The sequence below is a fragment of the Glandiceps talaboti genome, chromosome 18 (assembly GCF_964340395.1).
Source record: "Glandiceps talaboti chromosome 18, keGlaTala1.1, whole genome shotgun sequence".
NCBI classification, from domain to species: Eukaryota; Metazoa; Hemichordata; class Enteropneusta; family Spengelidae; genus Glandiceps; species Glandiceps talaboti.
In genome coordinates this window covers 18681002-18704212 of record NC_135566.1, presented here as the reverse complement: position 1 = coordinate 18704212, position 23211 = coordinate 18681002, and the positions used below count along the sequence as shown (strand labels likewise).

Below are 23211 nucleotides of genomic sequence, written 5' to 3'. Positions count from 1 at the left end.
ATTGACATATTTATGACCCGATTTACGATTAACATAGCCAAACTGGTACACACTTTTGCTGCTACAAATTTTGACATTATTTGCTGTCTCTACCCATCATCCCAGTCTGACTGTGATTCATTTATAGCCATGGTTAGACGACTTTGACACGAGGCAAGCGGGCTAAATTGAAAAGTATGCCCGTCGCAACGGTTACCACAACATTATTTCATCAACAGCATATATAGATAAAAGATACATGTACTAATGTATATGTATCCTTTATCAATGTCAACAGGCAGAATATGGGTTATTCATTGGAAGTACCATGGAAGTGTAAGTCATTCCATTAAATGCATTGTACGTGAACTTCACGGCGCGTGCATAAGGGCATGTTTACACCACCCACAGACAAATAATGCCATTTGTCTGTGCATCCACCCGACATCTCTAACATGACTGACAGTAATAAATGTGACTACATGGATTTCACTGGGCACTTTTAGATCTCGATAAAAACATTTAAATGGATCGGTTGTTATATATCTCCTTTATTGTATCATTTCTTTTCACCATGTGCTCCGCTTTGATTTTTTCTTACCAAACAACCAGAAGTCGGAAGGTTCTCCAGTCTACGGACTTTCATACGCGATCACACCAAGCTACGCGGTCATGAATTTTTGACATGTTAAAAACACGATATCAACATATTCTTTGTGATAATAGATTGTGTGGGCGCTTTTAACAACCATTTGGAGAGTGTGAGGTGAAAGTTTCGGCATAGAATGTCCACAACTCGAGGGAGTACACATCTCTTGGTCAATGCGAAACCCTTTGAGTTGCCGCACTGGGACTGAAGTTTTTCGGTGAATTTCGGTTGTGTTTCAACGCCGATGAAATCTTAAGGGTGGCTAAAGCCAAAGAATGTGTGTATTTCTTGGAACATGCTTTCGGGAAATAGGGTAGGTAGTAGGGAACCTGTATTTCATTTCGCTTTGACCCAAGAAAAGGGGCAAAATTTAACGTTTTTGTTTTTGAAAATTTTCCGGGACTTTGCTTATTATAGATAAAAAAAGAGAAAGGGCTTTCCCATTCTAGCAAAGACAACTCCACGCACGGTGCTCACAGTTCTTGTACCATACACAATCGTCTGCATACGGATTGCATCAGGATCAGGACTTTTTAATTAGCTTGGCTTTGTAGCGAATGGTGAAACTTTCGGCGCAGTATGCCGACAACTCAAGAGCGAACACGTCCCTTTGTCAATGCGAAACATTTGGCAAATTTCACCCCACCCCTACCCTTAAATTTTTGAAAATTTTCCTCTTTTCGCGTGACTTTCCTTATAAGCGGGTTTGAAATAGGGTGGTCGTGTTCCCGAAAAATCCGCACATTTTTGTTTCTTGGCCCAGGATAGCTTTTCTCTCATATCCCTTATACGCTTGTATGAAATCGGGCAACGTACATGGATAAATCATGATGGATGGATTAGCAGTTTACCCGCCTTGACACACTGTCACTATTTCAAGATAATCATCTTTTGGATACCATACGCTGCACCTAATGTCGACCCTTGACCCATTTTACCACTTAGCTGAGAGTCACCTCGTGTTTGGGGATTTTGTAAATAATTGCAGGAGAACTAAATATAAGGAAAAATAGAGTTCCCGTGTCTATAGCTACAATTTCATACAAATATACATCTTGATCTGTAGTTACATGTATCTCTGCTAATAGACTGCACTAAGCTTGTTTTTTTATGATTATACCACTGAACTAAGGAAAAATTAAGATTGTTTCCTATCCCCTCATGCACCGATCTGAGCGGGCCATGTCAAGCATTTTTTTTTAGCTTACGTGTTAACAAAATTTATTTTTGATTTGTTCAAACGCAGCGTAGTTACACGATGCAACTCATGAAGCAATTCGTCGATTGCGACGAGGCTAGCAACTGTGATGGAGCGCGCACACGACGCAACAAGTCGCATGGTGAGTCGCAAGAGATAACTGTTGCACATGCGTAGATATAAAAAAAGTTACATGTCATAGAGGTCAAGTCGTCTAGCGGCAGGAACTTGGCAGAAATGCTATAAAATTGCTTGTATTTACGAATACAATGACTGAAAATTTGTTGAGGTATCGATAGTAAAACTATATTCAATTCGAAGTTCGTTTAGGGCGATGTTGATCTTTTCGACATCGCTACTTGCATTCCTTAGAAATAAAATTATATTCAGCGGAAATTAAGCATTCTTTGTATACTATTGATAAGTGGTAATCATGGTGATAAATCAAAATTTTATCAAAAATACTTGCCGAATAGAATATTTATACTAAAAACATGGCGGTCATAACATTGAACGTCATTTGACACGTTGGTATATGTCAAAGGTTATCACTTGCGATGCGACGATGTGGTTACACGGTGCAACTCATGAAGCAACTCAAGAAGCAACTTGCGACTCGTTGCAGAAAAACCGACATTTCGGTTTCCTTGCGACGCACCTAGCGACGACATAAGACCCTGTAACGGAGCGAGTGCACGATGCAATTCGTCGCATGGTGAATGGTGCGTTGCTCGTCGAGTTTCATCGTGTAAGCGGGCTATATGCGTGCAATGTGATACAACGTGTGTGTTGGTCGAAAGTAAAAACTAATGCACGATCAACCTTTACAGCAGAAGGGAGAAGTGTTAATCACTGTCGTGGTGAGACAGTCAAAATCAAAACTATGTTTTGCAGAGACAGTAAAATGTTTTACAATTTGAATTGCAATCAGAGTTTGTTGTGTTTATCGATGTCATGGTATATGATAAACATACATCTGTGACAGGTCGTTCATTTTCCCTTTTCGCGTTAAGAGTATGACATTTCGTTTTTTGTTTTTTTTTGAAGTTGTTTTTCTTGTTTGTTTGTTTGTTTGTTTGTTTGTTTGTTTGTTTGTTTGTTTGTATGGTTTTGTTTTTGTTTTTGTTTTTTTTGGGGGGAAGACGTTACGGTTTCGACTACGGTCAGACGAAGAATCTTCGTCCGCCCTGTCATGACCGCGGCTGGACGGCAACTAGTCCTGCTTGCAGACTGTGTACGCCTTTCCAAAGACTCAAGGGAAGACTTCACTCTGTATGCAAGCAGGCAAGCAGGACTAGACGGCAATTTGAATTTTGAATCTAGGATAGTCTGACAGGGGGCATCATCCATATGGGGGGGGGCATTTTATCTTTTTAGGGGCCCTGGCCAATATTATAGTAATTATGAAACATGACGGGTCAGGCTTGATATACGAAAGGCGTACCCCCCTGTGCTTTATCTAAACTCCGATCCGGCGCAACACTAGTCTAATCGTAAACTGACATCGAGGGCCGAAGGCCCGAGCTTGGGCCTTCGGCACTCGACCACTCTGGCCTTCGGCACTCGATATCAGTTTGCGATTATACTAGTGTTGCGCCGAATCGGAGTTTAGATAAAATGTAGGGGAAAAAAAGGCGCGAGTGACTGTTGACAGTTTAGGCTGCAGGTTGCTATTTTTACCCACTTTTCAAAATCAAAGAAACTTGTTGGCTGGCCACTGGGGGTAACTTATTGTGCAGGTCACATGCGAAATGCACTGTATTATTCGATAGAACCTATGTGCTGGGCTAACTGCACACATAATTTTGTGTATTATACCCCCACCCCTAAACTTGATGGCTATTTTAAAACAATGATTATAGTTAGCATATCATTGACCTCAGAAAATATCTCAATTCCACTATTACAATGTACTTTAAATGATTATATAACATTAACTATTTACTGTAACAGAGATGACAGTGGACCAACTTATCTCTAAAACAACTCTTACAGATAACAGGAAGTGGTCCTGTTGTTTTAAAAAACACCAAGTCAAGATTATGGCTGAAATCTATCTTATACAATCAAACTAGTCTGACTAGTTACACAAAGGCACCCACACACTACCCTGACCACAGTAAGATGACAACCAGTAGTTTACTAATACATCACTGAGGAACAGAAAGGAATAGTGGAACAGCCACAACCTTGAAAGTGAATAATGAATAATTGAATAATCAGTACATCCAGTAATTTTGTCTCTATTATTGTCCAAACAGACCTCCAAAAAATTAATCATCATCATCATAGTGAGGTTGACCACCATTGACTGAATACTTATGTGCTCATACAGATTATTTACGTTTATATGTATTCATTTGTCATTATTTTTTGCAAACTTATATATGTTTTGGATGATTATTATGATTTTATAAATAATTGTCGTTTGAACAACCCGCAAATTGACCCACAGTTAGGCCTGTCGACCCGCAAAATAACGATACTGCGAATTCCGTTAGTCTAGCTCAAATCACGACATCCATTAATTCCAATCTGGGTAAAGTGATTTCCTTGATTGGACCAAGGCGTTTTTTTTCCACTGCAAGCGATTATTTCGCGTCACGAACCAGGTACAGACTAGGCAGTGCAGCTGTATGCATCGGCGAAACAATGTAATTCGTATTGTTATCTGGAAAGTATTGATTTGGCAATACATACCGTTGCGTGATTGAGATCCGATTCGATTTCACGCCATTTTAGTCACAATTTTTTGAGGTAAACATTCGTCGGATTTAATTTCATCTTGGTCGTTCAGATCACAACGTCATCAATCTACTTCCAAGATACAGACCCTTTGTTCAGAGAGAACCCACCTGTACTCGTTCAGTGAAAGTTTGGTCGAATTATTCCATCGAAGAATTGAAAGTTTCTTTTAAATGTACAGATTGGGATGTGTTTGTAAACTCAGCCGCTAATATTGACGAACTTGCAGATTCAGTCTGCAGTTACATTAACTGCTGCGTCAGGTGTAACATTTGTATCCAACAGTATGAAGTGACTTCTAAACCAGAAGAAACAAGCGTTCATACAACATTATATTGCTGAATTGAAACGGGTACAGACGTGCAGAGGTGATACATATCCAAGTGGGTCCTTTAGCGATGCAACGCGTTCACGAGATAAGAAATCGTTCCAAATGAACTACCAAACGAATGTAACCTTATTCATTTAGAGGGGTTGAAGATAAGAAATAAAACTTAGGAAGTAAATAGTAACACCCCAGCCATTAGCAGTAAAAAGCAAGACCAACGAAATTGAACAAATATATTTGACTTGAAGTTCAGCATACACATGAAAGCGCGCATGGAATGAACAAATAAATGATTCAGAATTGGAAGATGAAAAGAACACATATACTTCCAATGTCAAAATGTGAAACGAGACAAATGGAACTAAATTATTGAAATATTGTCAATTAATGTGAAAAGAAATAGATGACGTTTAAAGATAAAGTATACCGTCAATGTTGTGTGATGAATTGCCAATAAACGAATATTTCCGATCATAACAACATAATTACTCAGCGTCAGGCCTGACTACACAATCACTCACTCAATCGTACCTCAGACCACTACGGGTCTGAGATCGTACTGAACCCTCAAACATACTTTTAACAGTAAATAACCCCAACTAAAAATACACTAGTTAAACTCTATAAAACAGCATATTCATCATAGCAACTCCAAGGGTGAAATAATAAGGCAAAGTATGAACATAATTTGGTTGGATACAAGGTTCACAATATTATAAGTTATGACAACAACTTTCTAAGAATCGGTGAGAAAACTTCAAGTCCACGTGAGGACAAGTGTAAATGCATTTTGACTTCATTTCAGAGTTCATAATGAAAATTGCAAAAAATATCCTGAATGGAAATACGTGTACGGCGTAATAAAAAAAATGTGTGATTCCGATTACATTCAGTTTTAAAATAGTTGGGTAGGTAGATTTTTTATTTTGTTGTATTGTATTTTTTCCATGTGTGAGTGTCTAGTTTAGGTTTTCCATTGTTTTCCAAATGGTCTCTGTGTTGTTTATTTCTTTCTATCAGATGTACAGCTATTACAGATTGGAAGAATATGTTCATATTGTATTTTAAGTTGGTGTCAGTTTCCGCACCCACTATTTCTTGCTAGACTTCACGATTTTCGCGATTTCGTTATTGTTTTCCTCAAATACGTAAAAAAAATTAAAAAAAGGTTAGGGTGGGCGTGAATATCTAGGTGGGGTCGGGTAACCAAAGCCGATTTCATAAGGTCGAGGTCTAAGCGTTGGTACCGGCTGAGCGAATGCACGACATTTGGATAAAGCTAATTTAGTCAATGGTTACGTAAGCAGCCTCGTTCACGATAATATGAAGAACGTTAGTCCTATAAACTTCTGATATACTATCATAAGATTGAAAATTGTTATTTCAAATTAAGTCTGTAACCTTTAAGTTTAGAAACACTACTTTCGCCAGTTCAGTTATCCGTTTTAGCACCTCCAATAATCATAATATTAATATATTGAACGAATGAGGCTGTTTATCTTAGTATTACCCAAGAAGCAACAGGTAGAATGGTATATAAACAGTTGTTTTCGCATTATGGCTTAGACTGTGCGTACACCCTCGACCAGTCATGTCGACGTCCAGGGTAATCAACCCAACTTCAACGCCAGTGAATCCAGTGAATAGATATCTGTTGAACATCAATAACCTTAGTTCCATATCAGGGGAGCAGAGATACATGTAAACAAGACAGCACTCGAGCAAATCCTGACTAACACCTAGTTGATCTTAAAGCAGACACGATGAGCTCCTACAATAATACAATGACCTCCAGAAAAAGAAAAAAATGAAGCCGACAGCCAGAGTCAAGGTAAGCGAGATGTTAGTCTTTTTAGAGTCTAAGACTTATGGATTGGGTTCCGTCTGTCCGTGCGTGCGTCCGTCCGTCCGTCCGTCTGTCCGTCCGCAGCTGTTTCTTGGAGATGCCTGGACCGAATTTTTTCAAACTTGGTACAGGCGCAAAATACAATGGCATACATATGTACGTCAATTTGTTTCATGATACGATCCAATATGGCCGCCTAGCAGCCATTTTGTTTGCAAATTTTCCCTGTCTAAAGCCATAACTGAGACATGCTTGAACAGATCTCATTCAAAGTTGGTATTAGGACAGTGTTCTATGGCATATATGTGCACATATATTGTTGTCATGATACAATCCAATATGGCCGCCTAGCAGCCATTTTGTTTGTGAATTTTCATGTGCAAAGCCTTAACTCGAACATGATTGAACAGATCTCATTCAAAGTTGGTATTAGGACAGTGTTCTACGACATACATGTGCATATTCATTTTCATCGTGATACGATCCAATATGGCTGCCTGGCAGCCATTTTGTTTGTGAATTTTTCATGTCCAAAGCCATAACTCAGACATGTTTGAACAGATCTCATTCAAAGTTGGTATTAGGACAGTGTTCTATGACATACATGTGCATATTCATTGTTGTTGTAATACAATCCAATATGGCCGCCTGGCAGCCATTTTGTTTACGATTTTTCTATGTCCAAATCCATAACTCAGACATGCTTGAACAGATCACATTCAAAGTTGGTATTAGGACAGTGTTCTATGACATACATGTGCATATCCATTTTCATCGTGATATGATCCCCCATACCCAACCAATCCTTTATTGTTGTAGGCATGTTCCATGTCCAACAAGCAGACACAACATATCTAAGTCTGTTTGATTTAGGTTCACAACTGTTGTTGCGTGATAATTCATTAAAATCCAATCATAGCAGGGTCTATGTCATTCTCAATGACTTGTTCAGTTCTTGATTATATTCAAATTACAAAAGAGCACTGTTAGTAATACCAACATCACTCAGTTCCGGGATCTATTCCAACCATTGCAAGAGTCATGATATAGAAACGCCTGTGATCAGAACATCATTAAATCAGTGATGGTGGATAATCAGATAAAATGAAAACTGGCTTCGTCAGTACTGTCATAAACAAACTGATACCTGTAAAAGATTCACGTCAGAGTGACCTGGTGTTTGCATTAATGTTTTTCAGTTTGATAGTGATACTGATAGGAAGTCGATTTCTTTTCGGCACCTAGTTGTCATTGTCAACCATTGATAAAACGACGTTCTCATCTCATGTAATGATGTTTTGACCGGTAGTTCATTTTACAATTTAAAATGTCACATTAGCCGCAAGTTTGCTCGAAGTTGCAGTTTTGACCATATGATTTGGCGCAACGTTAATCTATTTGCATATCCCGGCCTGTGTTTTACCTCTGACCACTAAAACAATGATGCACAGGTTAACATTTCCTCATCTTTGTTGTTGCATGGAAGTATAACCCATGGGTTATACTTCCTTGGTTGTTGTAAATCATTACTTGTTACTACCACAGACCCTAAACTCTGTACGGTCTAGGTACTGTACTTCCAAAAATGAAACAGCTGAACTACCTCCTGGAGTGTAAGATTGTGCTAAAGAGCTTTGTAATACAAATAATTATCACCCTGCTGTATTACAAAAGATTTGTGTACATGGTATGAAACACTTGACATAAGACCTGTTGTTTGCTAATAATATCTGTACGGCTGATGAACACTATCAGTATCTGTGTTTTGTTAATTAAAGTCTAAGCCGGCATCTTTATTGTCCCCCACTGATAAAACGAGGTTGTCTGTGATGACAAGAGATTTGTGTATGTGTTAGAATGTGGGTGTTGTGAAATTTACATGGGATGAGAATAAGACCTGCTGTTTGCTAATATCTGTATAGTGTATGGTTCTTTTCTGTGTTTTGTTTATCTTAAAGTAAACTTGGGAATAGACAGTCTGTCTGAACAAAAAAAATATAAGATGTTTGTAGCATGCAGCTTGTTCAATGTATGCTAATGCTGGTTTTTACATAACGCTTTCCTACTCTGTGCTCGAAGCACTTAATATTAATGAAGATTGTCATATTATCTCCACACAGCGATTGGTTCATTCAGTCTATTCCAGATTGGAGGAGAATGGAAGAAGCTGGGACACCAGCATATATCGTAAGTACATTTGTTTTGATGAATTAACAATTATTTCAAACTGTCAATTGCTAACATAGTTGAACTTTGTTAGAAACATACTAAAATACTATAGTATTGTCATCATTATAGTTATACTTTGTGATATACCCAGTGTAGATCAGATAATTACCAATGTTCCCTCTTACATGAATGTTACAGACTTTATTGGGAGGAAATTTTGTGTAATTTTAAATTTATGTACCAAAAATCATCAGTCATCAAAAGCGTTATTTTACTGTATCAATAATTACCATCTTACTAATGACTAGGTTGTACCTGGTTGATGTTTTATCAACTTTGTTGGTAAAATCATGTACAAAATGCAATATGACTTGGTGCTGATATTGCTATGTCCATCATCACCATGAGTGATGTTGACAAGGAGTGCTTAGGTTTTACATTCATTGTTGCATTTTATTTGTTTAATATTGCAGAAGTTGTCAAGAAGGCCTGTGTTGTTAAATCAGAGCATGAGTATTCCTGCTGTTGAAAAGAAATTTCATTTGCCTGTGATGTCGTCAGCGTTTCTTTCCAGTGAAGACACCGATTCAGAAGATTCAGGATCAGAGGATGATCCTCAGAGTGAATAGAAAGGCAAAATCACTCAGGGTGTGCCCCCTCACATGGAGGTCAGGTAGATGCTGCATCATGGGCGATTAGTTGTAGCAAGGATGATTTGTAAGAAGTTTTTTCGTATTTTTATCGAGAATTTAACATTTGTAATGTTTATTTTGCATTAAATTGTTTTTATTTTTATTTAGTGCTGTTTTATCTGAGTATGTTATTGTGTGTTCAAGTGTGAATATGGTATGATACTAATGTGTGTCCAAGTTTGAACCCCTCTCTAAATGTGGATAAATACAGTTCTATACACCCCCAGTCTAAATGACTACATACTCCCTACTTTACCCTTTGGAGGATACAAAGGTATAATGCCAATGTGTGTCCAAGTTTGAACCCCTTTCTAAATATGGATAAACACAGTTCTATATACCCCCAGTTTAAATGACCACATACTCCCTACTTTACCCTATGGAGGAAACAAAGGTATAATGCCCATGACCACATTTGCCCACCCCCTGTATATACAGATAAACAAGCCACTTTTTACACCCCCTCAATATCACCAACTTTAAGTTCCTATGCCCCATGGGAATAACAAGGTTGTATATCTACCTATGACCACATTTACCTACCCCTTGTATATACAGATAAACAGGCCACTTTTTACACCCCCTCAACATTACCAACTTTAAGTTCCTATGCCCCAGGGGAATAACAAGGTTGTATTATCTACCTATGACCACATTTACCTACCCCTTATATAAACAGATAAACAGGCCACTTTTTACACCCCCTCAACATTACCAACTTTAAGTTCCTATGCACCAGGGTAATAACAAGGTTGTATATCTACCTATGACCACATTTACCTACCCCTTGTATATACAGATAAACAGGCCACTTTTTACACCCCCTCAACATTACCAACTTTAAGTTCCTATGCACCAGGGTAATAACAAGGTTGTATATCTACCTATGACCACATTTACCTACCCCTTGTATATACAGATAAACAGGCCACTTTTTACACCCCCTCAACATTACCAACTTTAGGTTCCTATGCACCAGGGTAATAACAAGGTTGTATATCTACCTATGACCACATTTACCTACCCCTTGTATATACAGATAAACAGGCCACTTTTTACACCCCCTCAACATTACCAACTTTAAGTTCCTATGCACCAGGGTAATAACAAGGTTGTATATCTACCTATGACCACATTTACCCACCCCTTGTATCTACAGATAAACAAGCCACTTTTTACACCCCGGCAATATTACCAACTTTGAGTTCCTATGCCCCAGGGGAATAACAAGGTTGTATATCTACCTATGACCACATTTACCTACCCCTTGTATATACAGATAAACTAACCACTCTTTACACCCCCTCAATATTACCAACTTTGAGTTCCTATGCCCCGGGGGAATAGCAAGGTTGTATATCTACCTATGTCTTATGGTTATAGGTGTCACTATGGTAGCTACACCATCCTGGTCAAAGGTGATATCAAACATGGTACTGTGAACAAGGACAAAGATGGACATACATGGGCAAACATGACACTATTACCACATATTTTACATACTTTACCCACCCTGGTAAATCTGACTTTTCGTATAGTGCAAGCATTCTACAAAACAAAGCGACCTACCTACCAAATGTGTTGGGTTAGGTTGCCCGTTGAACAGTTTTTTTTTATTTTTTCTGGCCTAACTCGTGCAATTGTGGTAATCTCCTAAGTCCTCAGGCATTGACGATTAAACGAAATATACCACAAGCGCCATAAGCTATGCTTTGTTTTCAACAGGAAAATTCACATGGTACTCCTGCCTGAGTTAAGTATAATTTAATGAAACTGGATTCTAGATTCCGGATTCTTCTAGTTGTCTGAGTTCAAGTCCAAGAATTGTGTATAGCAGATACAGTCGTTTATATAACCCATCCAGTATGGGGGTTGCACAGGCTACGTGTCCAGTGCTATGCACAGGGGTAGGTAACAAATATTAGTCTAGAGCACGATCGATATAGTGACAAGTACAAATATAAAAGTTGCGGGAAAATTCTACATAGTACCTGGTACAAGTCGTTTAGTTACAAGTAAAGTCTATATTGCGACGAGCACAAAGTCCTGATTTTCCCACCGTCCATTGCGTATTCAACATGGCGGCAAGTAACATCGACAATCCTGATGGTAAGAATCAGTCGATTTCTACTACTAAAAATCGAAAATACGTATTCCTATAGCGTGCGTTCTGGGAAGAATTGGTTGGAGGAACAACAGGGAAAATTTCATTGATCGATTCCACCGTTTGTGGGAGGAGTTAGCGAAAAACTTTTTCTACCGACGGATGTCCTATTCTAAACACACGTCCCTATACGAATGCATGTACAATATTGACAGTAGTACTATATTTTGTGTAGACAGAATAACAAACCCATATGTTGCCTGCAAAGTCTATGTAAAAAGTAAAGCATACAATATTTACAGCCAGCCAGCTAACAAACCCCACAGTACGCTGATAGAAGATCAGTGGTTCAATATACGTATGTACATGCATTCGTATAGGGACGTGTGTTTTAGAATAGGACATCCGTCGGTAGAAAAAGTTTTTCGCTAACTCCTCCAACAAACGGTGGAATCGATCAATGAAATTTTCCCTGTTGTTCCTCCAACCAATTCTTCCCAGAACGCACGCTATAGGAATACGTATTTTCGATTTTTAGTAGTAGAAATCGACTGATTCTTACCATCAGGATTGTCGATGTTACTTGCCGCCATGTTGAATACGCAATGGACGGTGGGAAAATCAGGACTTTGTGCTTGTCGCAATATAGACTTTACTTGTAACTAAACGACTTGTACCAGGTACTATGTAGAATTTTCCCGCAACTTTTATATTTGTACTTGTCACTATATCGATCGTGCTCTAGACTAATATTTGTTACCTACCCCTCATGCAGAGGGAATCAAGGCCAAACTGAAAGACACGATTCTGATTAATGAAGCTTGCCATATTTAGTCAAACCCTGAGTGGGCACGAATAATATCAAAGTCCAAATAACACTACATTAATATGGACGTATACTCATAAAAACACTGTACAGGTGTATACATTTCGCAACGGTATCGCGGGCTCCAGTGTGATTGTAAGCCATCCACTGACACATGCTGGTACACATACCATGCCGCACTTTATAATATTAAAAGTACACAGTTCGCTTTCCATACCACACTCTACTAATTATCAGGTCATGCGACGAAGGAAGCACACATGTATAGCAAGCTGAGCCCGTGCTCTTTTTATTTTTCGTCGGTGCAGTTTCCGTAACGTGACACTCGTCTAACGACTTGTGTCCCGTTACGGAAACTGCACTCACGGCGATACGACGAACGAAGAGGTGATATAGGGTAATAACCTCATAATGTCGCCGTACAAAATACATGTGGAGCCTCAAGAATAATATCAGGAAGTGGGTCTCCGTATTGTTGCTACACATATTCCAGGCTCACCTACATTCATGAGACTGATGTGAAGACATCGTGTTCACATTTCGGAGCTAAATTAAAACCTTACCTTACCTTGGGTATATATCACATTGAAAAGATTACCACCCAACCGTACATGAAAGGTGTTACACACCGTCGTCCGACACCATAACTGTTGGAGAATATCAACGTCATCAGCTATTCATTGACACTGCAAAAGCTATGTCTGAAATTAGCATATCTCAGACTGGGTACACATACGAGTTTGGTCGGCGCGCTTATCAATTTAATAAATAACCTAGCGTCGTTTTTACTGTCCGTAAGGAAGGTTATATATTAGGGATGAAGTCTGTGTGTCCGTGTGTGTGTGTATGTATGTGTCTGTATCACCATTTCCGAAAAAACGGCTGCATCAATTCGAATGAAATTTAGTAGACATGTTCTGTAGGGTAATGGCAAGAACTGCTTAGGTTTTGGTAATGCTTCATGAATATTAATGAGCAATTTACGTAATAAATGGTTTTCGGTAATTAGGCTATATCTCAAGAATGCATGCTTCAAATTCATTATAACTTAGTACGTACATTTGTGATACCAAAGCGCACCTGTCCTGAAAATATCCCTAATGTAGCTTTTAGTTTTAATAAGTTATTGGCATATTTCTGTAGGCCACAAAAAAAATAGTTTCTGGTCAGGAAATGTTGCCTAAAGTGGTGCAACTTTATCACTGTTTTCTAAAAAACTACTCGCTCAATTCAAACGAAATTTATTGCATATGTTCCGTAGGGTAGTGACAAGACCTGATTAGGTTCCGGTAAAATCCCATGAATATTAACAAATTATTTACATAAATAATGGTTTTCGGTAATTAGGCTATATCTCAAGAATACACTCTTCAAATTCAATATAACATGATACATACATCTGCAATACCAAAGCACACTTGTCCTGAAAATATTATTGATGTAGCTTTTAGTTTTAATAAGTTATTGGCATATTTTGGTAGGCCACTAAAAAGGAAAACATAGTTTCTCGTCAGGAAATGTCTAAAGTGGTGCGACGATTTTCTTTTTTACATTCTCAACAAATGTTAATCAATCTACTTATCATTGCAGTTACTGTTCTTTTATTTAGTACTTTACAGCAAGTGTATGTGTATGTAGGGCAGATGTCATAGGCTAGTTCGTGATTAGTTTTGCAGTTGTCTTCACTGGTGGCAATTAATGTAGGGAGAGTTACTTTTGTTTTCCCTTTCATCTGCAGACTGAATCGGCTGGACAACCATGAAAAAAATTAACACGGAAAGGGGGTACTTAAGTGATGGGTGCTGTCCAGAATCAATTTTCTTCTATTTTTGTGGCCTTTAAAACTCTTTCAACGGTGAGTGCTATGCTACAACGTTCTGTAAAGCTTCACATTACATGTTGTGGTTGGCCAGGAAATCACTAACAGCAATGGACAAATAGCAATCAATGAGAAAAAATAACTTATTGCATATGTTCTGTTGTATTCCAACAACTGTCTGTAGGAACGACAATCTCAAAACTTTAGCCTTACGGAAGGCATTCAGTTTAAATCTGGTAGATTTGTTATTTTGATGTCAAATAGATAACAAATTTTGATCTTTCGATTTGTTCCATCAATATACTGGTATTATATTAACTGACATGTTAACTTGTTGGTGAGACCAAACTGATAATTTGTTATTAGTTTGGCTGGTTACCATCAGATCTATATATTTTCAGCTGTGTTAAACAATATACCATAACATTTTGGATTGTCGATGGCCGAGTGGTTAAACCACTTGCCTCTTACCAATGTGGTCGATTGCAAGTCAAATACCTTACTTAAAAAACACTCTTTATAGCTACTAATAAAAAAAGCGATAAACCTTGGGAGGGAAGACATCTGGTATCCCCTCCTAAATCCACCCCACGACGGTTCACAGTCAGCACTGCACTGCACACCATCACAGGTGTGTAACCGTCTGAATCAGTTTGCTATCTATTCAAAATATTATCTGTAACACAGGAAACGCTAAGAAGAGTGTCGTTCAGTTTGGCTCTACTGAACAACGCATGTTTTCTTGAGGTACGGTTTCCTCCTGCACTAACACTGAACCCCTTCTCTTATTGGCCAATGCCTTGGATGGTATGCAAGCAAATAAAGGAAAAAAAAGAAAGGAATAGAAATAAATATCATTTACAGATATTTTAGATTATAGATCCAGGTTGATTAAAAAGATAGAAACGGAAAATTGTACGCTTCATGTATTTAAGCTTGTTCTCGTCGATGCATCCAACTGGTAACCGTGACAGCCTCCTTGATGTAATGAGTCAACAAACTAAATACACCAGTCGTGTCCTCATATCATTTAAACTAAGTACCGGTAATGAGAGTAATTAGTCAAGCTATGGTTCAAAACACACACTTCATCAAATTACTCTCTCCCTATGGGATCGAAGCTTGTAATGATTAAAGCAATTGAAGTAATAAGTGAAACACGACTGTGGTTATGTTGTGTCTGTATCGAACTTTGTCTTGTGGGTTTCGATGCTTGAAACAACACAAAATTTTAAAGACTAAAGAGAGAAACATAGTTATATTTCACAACCAAGGTAATTTTACATACCAGAGAACGTTGGCGTTTCGACTACCATCGGCAGCCATCTTTCAAGACTAAAGTTTTAGTTTATATTCATTATCTGTCCCAAATTTGGTGTCTCTACCTTATTTGGTCTATATTTCGTACAGATTTGAATCTGACCTTGCAAGTTCTCAAGTTATAATTGTGGGTACATAGTTACGTATGTATGTGATTGTCGTGGCTGGCAAGTTGGTTCTTTGAGCGCAAACAACACGAAATTTTGAAGACTAAAATGTTAGTTTATATCCATTATCTGTGCCAAATTGGCGTTTTTATCTTATGTGGTCCATAAATTGTACGGATTTCAATTTGACGAGTAGTTAAACTGTTAGAACATTACTGAGACTGGGATGTAACACCATGTGCATACACTGTGCACTGTTTACATTGCGATGGCCTTGAATGTATTTGTACAGTATCTGTGATAGCATTGATAAGGGGTCATAAAATATTAGACTCGCCAATGTAACTTCTACTGATTGATTGCATTTTTTCTTCCGTAAGGAAGAGATGTATTAGTGAGTGAAAGTCTGTGTGTGTGTGTGTGTGTGTGTGTGTGTATGTATGTATGTATGTATGTGTGTCTGTCTGTCTGTCTGTCTGTGTCATCGTTTCTCCAAAACCGCTGGCTCAATTCAAACGAAAATTTGAAGACGTATTCCATAGGGTAATGGCAAGACCTGATTAGGTTTTGGTAAAATTCCAGTGAATATTAATGAGCAATTTGCGTAATTAATTGTCGTTTTTCCCAGCCCATGCAGTATACAGGGAAACACAAAAATAACCCTCCCTACATTAATTGTTACTTCATTGAAGACAACTGTAGAGCCAATCATGAACAAGCAAATTACATCTGCCCAGATAACACACTTACAATTGGTTTGTTTGTTTGTTTGTTTGTTTGTTTGTTTGTTTGTTTGTTTGTTTGTTTATTTATTGCTTTTGGTTTGTTTGGGGTTTTTTTGGAGGTTGCCTAACGAGTTAGTTATGTCGCGATAACGAGATAATTATATTTTGCTGGGGTGGGAAAATGTCCTCAATGGGCTTTCATCGGATAGAGTAACTGCATTATTACAAGTGTATTATAAGTTTCTAATAACAGGACTTCAGAAAAGATGATAGGTAGGTCGGAATTTTATTTTATCTTACTTTTTCTTTACAAATTAAATTAATTCGACCCCTCCCTCCCCCACCTTGATGCTCGTCGATCACAATACTTTCGTGACGGTTTGATGAGGTGTAAAAGACGTAAATGAAGACATGTATGTTAAGCAGACTACATAGCTATACTGTTATAGTCTAAAAACAGCTGGTTTCTCTCTGAAATACCTTTTTTTAAGTGACCACAGATGAGACAAGGGCGTGAAGGTGTACACGGAAATAGAAGTAAATTGTTACCATTTTATTTTATGCGTGCAAGGAAATGTTGAGCGTCAGGGATTTATAGTAGACCGAGTCGTTCAAGTTATGGGAAACACACAATTTTTTTATTAGACCTAATAGGTAAATTTATGTTGTATAAATTTGGGGTTAATGTTTGAGAAAACCTAAATACAAGTTCAAAACATCAAATCCCTCTCAACCATCCACTAGCCAGTTACACATGCTCAGCGCCTAATATTCCATTTGCACTACGGCGAGAGCAATAAACAGACAATCAAATAAGCTCAGTGACTTTTTTTAAATATTGATTGTGTAACAGTATTAAAAGGTGTCGAGTAAAAACGTGATCCTACTGGGTACTCTAGTCTCAAATATTATAAACTACAAGAAAAAGTCTCCTGAGGCCTTCAATTGATAGTTAGAGAGACGAGACAAATTATTAATTGCAATGCCACCTCCGTCACTTCAATATATATAGTCTTCAAAAAATAAAGATATGTTTCTATATGTATATCACACACAAAAAACACGCTGCTGTTCTTCAAGTTCAGGCCGCACGTCGCTCGAAATGATCGTCAAAATTTCAAACAAAAGTATTTATTGGTCTGACACTGGCGACGCTCTGCTCCTCTATTGTTCTATCACTGGACGGATCGTCCTCGAAAAAGTATACGTGTATACGTTATGTTTATTGTACCGGAATTTGATATTTTCAGTATCTCAATGGTTCATTGCTCAAGCAGAGTACTCCAAATTTTAGGGTTCAGGTTACAAAAGTAATCTTGTCAGAAGCAAGTAGAGTCTTGACTTCTCGGGGAAGGCATGTACAACGAAAGGATCGGTCCGTGTATAGACATACCGTCCATTTGTTTTTCGTTTGTCTATTGCAAACGAAACGGCAATGGAAAAAACAATTTGTTTTCCTTGTTCCGTTTTCCGATCGATGACACGAAAAACGAAAAAAGAAGCAGGCATTGGTTTTTCGTTTTTCTTGTTTGCAATAGACAAACGAAAAACAAATGGACGGGGTATATACACGGACCTTCCCTGCCTGTGTTCAGCTTGCTTTTATTCATCAAATGTTGCTGTTGTTATTACTGTTTTGGCTCATTCATGATAACCTGCTGCCTACATCCATTATTTCTACTAAAAATGTAATAATGCATTAAGCTACTAGTACAGTCGCGTTTTGGTGGAAACAAGACATTGCCATATGTTACGTCATTTCCACCCTCAAGAAATCACATCATGGAATTATTTTCATACACGATTTCGTTCACTCTTTGAGGGTTACAGCATTATGTGATAAGGATGTTGCATACTGTACATGGTAGTACCACATGGGTTTAAAGAAAAAAGAAAAAAGCGTAAAACGATTAGTGTAAGATTTAGTCATTGATGCCGCTGTCATATGACCACTCAAAACAGACATATGAACCAATTAGTGTGCACAATTTAGTTTGGACGTGAAAGTTGGTATTTATCAGATGCGACATGAAACATAGTGATCAAGACACATGATAAGGCAGAGACAGGGCGAGAGAGGGACAGACAGACAGACAGACAGACAGACAGACAGACAGACAGACAGACAGACAGACAGACAGACAGACAGACAGACAGACAGACAGAGAGACACAGACAGACAGACAGACAGACAGACAGACAGACAGACAGACAGACGGGCCGGCGGATGGACAGACAGACGTAGACATACAGAGCAGTTTCAATCAAACTTGTTCGACTATGATGATGTAGCCATGCAGGTTCAATCAAGACGTGTTTGACTATGATGATGTAGCCATGGTTAGTGATATATATTGGACTTTGACAGGTACAACTGCCCGGTTAGCTCAGACGGTAGAGCGTGGGACTTTTAATCCTAAGGTCAAGGGTTCGACCCCCTTATCGGGCGTATCGTTTTTTGCATGCACCACTCCCTTGTTTACGTTCTTATAATTTAATAAAAGATAAATAAAAATCCAAAATTCATAAAATTTCATAAAATATCAATTCTAACATTTTGGAGATGGAGATCTTAGCTTGGTTGACCCTATCTGTTGCGCTTTTTATTTTGCACAAAACTGGTTATCGTCATTTTACACACTACTCCTTCCTGAAAGAATTGATAAGTGAGCTCTCTTCACTTTTGTAAGATTATTCATTTAAAATTCTAATGGAAAAGAATGATGTTAGTATGGTTAAAAGAGGGACATCTTTTTTATTCAATCGATTCAATTCCATCGAATAGACGTGAGCCCTCCCAGGCGATTAATTTTGAATACTACCTATTTAAGGTCATTCATATTAGCATATGAATAATAATCAATAATCAAGGATGGATTTCACCCTGCACACAATATGTTTGAATAACTGACTGCCTTCAGGGTCACGGTTTATAACAATTAAATCACGGACGAATCGTTTCTGTCAACCATTGTATGTTATGATCGTAGTTTATGTTCTTACCAGTTGTATGTGGTTTTCTTTTAACTTGTCTTTTATCTGCGAAACTGCACCGAAGCTTTTGCGATTTATATATATATATATATATATATATATATATATATATATATATATATATATAACTCAGTGAGTATCAATCTGCTATAAGACAGTGCTCTATACCGCTGTGGCAGAGCGCGATCTCGTGATCGCACTATGCGTGAAATTCCGAGTTACAACCAAGAAAGAGTTCCAGAACTATCAAAACTATATATATATATATATATATATATATGGCAATGAAGTTATTATTAGGACATCTCAGACCACTTCTTTTAGTGGTGTGACGCGACCCGCTCTTCCCTCCCCCGGGACGATCGCACAATGTCGCATATACTCAACAAACGACCATCGTTCGTTTACGTCAACCCCCCCCCCCCTAAACGAACGTTCTCAAGTGTGACATCAAACATTTATATATGATGTAAACTGAAGCGGTGACGCCAGTACGATCGATGAAATGTAAAACATGAAAACACATTAAAATACCACCAGAAACCCAGCACCATATCTCACATTAGAAATAAATCGTTATTAACTTATTAACATCTCAGTAGTAAATACAGTAGTTGTTATCATTGAAGGAATGGAAGTTTTCCGTCGAGATTTGGTTAGGCTGGGGTCAGTATTTACGGAGGGGGCTGGGGAGAAATTCTTTTTTTTCAAAAAAGGAAATTCGAAGACCCCCCCCCCCCTTCGCGCTCTCAAAACCTTTCATGACCCCCGACATGGGAACGCAACAATTTTCGTAGCCCCCCCCCCCTTCCCGGCTACACATATTTTAATGTAATTATATAGGACCCCCCCCCCCCGCTCAACTTCAGAGATATACAGTATGGTACACTACATTAAACTAACAGTGGAAATCAACTTTAGCCTCCATACATAGCATGCGAAGAGATTCCTTAACAAATAAGATGTGGGCTTTGCGAAAAAAAAAGGTCTCACATTGGGTTGTAACCTGTTTTTATAAATATTTAGGCAGTAGGGGTTTCTCTTTCAATCTTGATTCTGGCCAGAAACAGCATCCGCCATGATAGCTGGTGGGGAGGGTGTGGGAGGGGGTATATAGGCAGACAGACAGAGAAAGGCATGCACGTACAAGAATACATTCGCATGTCTGTCACCCAACTCATCACTGAGTATTAGGTTTTAGAAGCAATTTCGGCGAAAGAGCGAGAATTTGTTTTTAATTTACTCGATAAACAACTGCTCCCGAGGTTTAATTTGGTTCAAATCATGAGCTAAATATTTCGGAACCCCCCCCCCCCCCCTCAGAGGGGGGGTCGATGTTGTTTCCTCATACGTATAGAACGTCTAACCATAGACGTTGGAGACAACTCGCATATATACGGCTATTATACGTACATTGACTTCTGCCTACCCGAGCCCGACGTCATTCCATCATTTGCATATGACCACAGTCCAGGGACTGTCACATGACCAATAATATTGAATGTACCGCGACCCTAGATTTATGCACAGGCAATGGAGATCAATCTATTTATTTTTAACTATACAAGTCATGTAATCTTTGGAAAGAACCACCGTTTCGTGAAACTGAAAGTAACTTATTGCCTTCGGGTTTCTAATCGAATAACACAGACACGTATGATAGTAATAATAGTTGTTTGATTGAAAATGTCTAAAATTTTAACTTAGTATCAATTGAAACATTCATAGGTGTGTATACACTATGCGGTGTTTTCGCCGTATGCGAAATGTGGAAAAGGAAATGCACAATACAGCCATACGTGTACCTACATGTACATCATTATACATTCAATATTTCTCTTACATGTGATGACAATTAAATCTCACAAATCATTGTTCAAAAATACCTTTCGTTGACCAAAACAAATAACAAAAGAGTAGTTTAATTATTCGTTCCGGCCGAATGCGTCGTGCGCAGAACACTGCGCAATGGCAAAACCAGAGGACGTCATTAAAGCAACGATATAGTCAGCTGTGATCAACGATGTAAACAAAACTGTGACCAGAGACAGTGGCGAATTAGGAGAATTCTCCACTGATTATGCTGTGACGTAATATGCTCTATTTGGAAAGATAATACATTCAGATACGCGCCAGTACTGATCCAGTACGTAAAACTACACCAGTCCTAGATCCTACGGTCGAATTTCTTAGTGCGTCATAACGTCCGTGTCCTCGAGTCTTTGCAGTATAGGTTTCCTATATAAACTGCAGAGATAACCAGTACACACAGACTGCATTTATACCTGACAGGTAAGCCATGTATTTCGATATTTGTATTGATACTAAAGTCTGCTGTTTTTTCGACTTAGCTGTGATGACAAGAGTGAGGCACAAAAATAAAAGTTATTGACACCGACCTAACGACCTAGAAAGTTATTTAATTTAAGTACGATCAGCTATTAAATATCATTGAAAAAATTTAAAAGTCTCAATATTCTGTGATACGTTCTATATGTCCTGCGCTTTCCAATAAATGCAAGTCCCGATAAGTACTTGTAATTACTTTTGCTGTTCTGCGGTCCGTCCACTTCTGCGACATAAATGAAGCCTGCCTAAAGATGCCTTGTGTTTAATATTCAGTTTTACGATGGTTATTTTTTTATCATTCCTGACCCAATTTTAACTTTTTATTTAATATTAACCTAAAATTTATATTAACCATTGTTTTACCAACGATCGGTATTGACACTACAATACAATCCGTTTTATACGATTTTGTTTATTTCTAACGTCACGTACTTCATTCACATTAGAAATTTCAGACTATTCAAACCATCGATGTATACGGCGATGATAATTGACGTAAGAGCTATGATGAGTGAAAGCCATTGTTGGAGTAGCCTGTATTGTATGCAAATTAGATAAAACGTCACCGCTCACGGCTGCGAAAGCAGGGTCGACCCTTTCCATTTCTGTGCGGGCAATTACAGCTGTAGCACAGGCATTTGTTTCCCTAGCTGCAATAATTGTAGCGTTTTGTTGCGGTTTTGTGGGTTTTTTCGTCTGTTTTGGTGACTTTTTATTATAAGTTTTTGTGTTTAACCCGCACCTAACGCTACAATTCCTAGTGCAGGAATTCCAATCAGCTGGTGCGATGCGGATCTGCATCGCACGTATCAATCCCTATTTTCGCCAAAATATCGACCTACCTACGGAAAATCTGACATTTCCTAACCGCAACACTGCTTATGAATCCCCCGCAGCACAATCGACGCCCCGATCTGCCCTTTCCCCGTCAAAAACAGCCGCCGAACATGCGAGACTAGACAATTTTGAAAACGAAGGTCGTTGATCACGCGATACATTTGCCGAGATCTCTCTCCCTCTCCCCCTCTCTCCCTCTCCCTCTTCCCCTCTCCCCTCTCCCCCTCTCTCTCTCTCTCTCTCTCTCTCTCTCTCTCTCTCTCTCTCTCTCTCTCTCTCTCTCTTTTGATTGGGCACTTGCTGTTTTCGGCAGGTGAATCCACACATTGGGTTGTTCATTATTCAAATGAGCAATTATAAGGCGAGACACACCACATTCATGACACTTCCAGAACGGCACCTTGCCGTAGGTAGCGTCACTCAACTGTTACTAGATTCAGCCAACGTGCGGGGTAAGAGTTCATGTAGTTATTATACTTGTTATATTAATTGTCCTATTTTGAACATGATTTTTGTCATATTCG

The 23211-nt window shown here is 38.5% G+C and overlaps 1 protein-coding gene and 1 non-coding gene across 5 annotated transcripts in view; one reads left to right on the top strand and one right to left on the bottom strand.

Annotated features, from left to right (window-relative positions):
• The window catches only part of LOC144449168 (alpha-2,8-sialyltransferase 8F-like), a 37875-nt gene extending 24657 nt beyond the window's left edge, over positions 1–13218 (bottom strand). Inside the window, exon 1 of one of the 4 annotated variants that reach the window (XM_078139656.1) lies at positions 13100–13218. The gene's annotated coding sequence lies outside the window, so the exon portion shown is untranslated. The remainder of the gene's footprint in view (positions 1–13099) is intronic. The other 3 variants (XM_078139655.1, XM_078139657.1, XM_078139658.1) reach the window with 3 other exon arrangements.
• A 5665-nt stretch (positions 13219–18883) lies between these two features.
• Trnak-uuu (transfer RNA lysine (anticodon UUU)) lies at positions 18884–18956 on the top strand. The gene has a single exon. It is a non-coding gene; the product is annotated as a tRNA-Lys (tRNA).
• The last annotated feature ends 4255 nt before the right edge of the window (positions 18957–23211 follow it).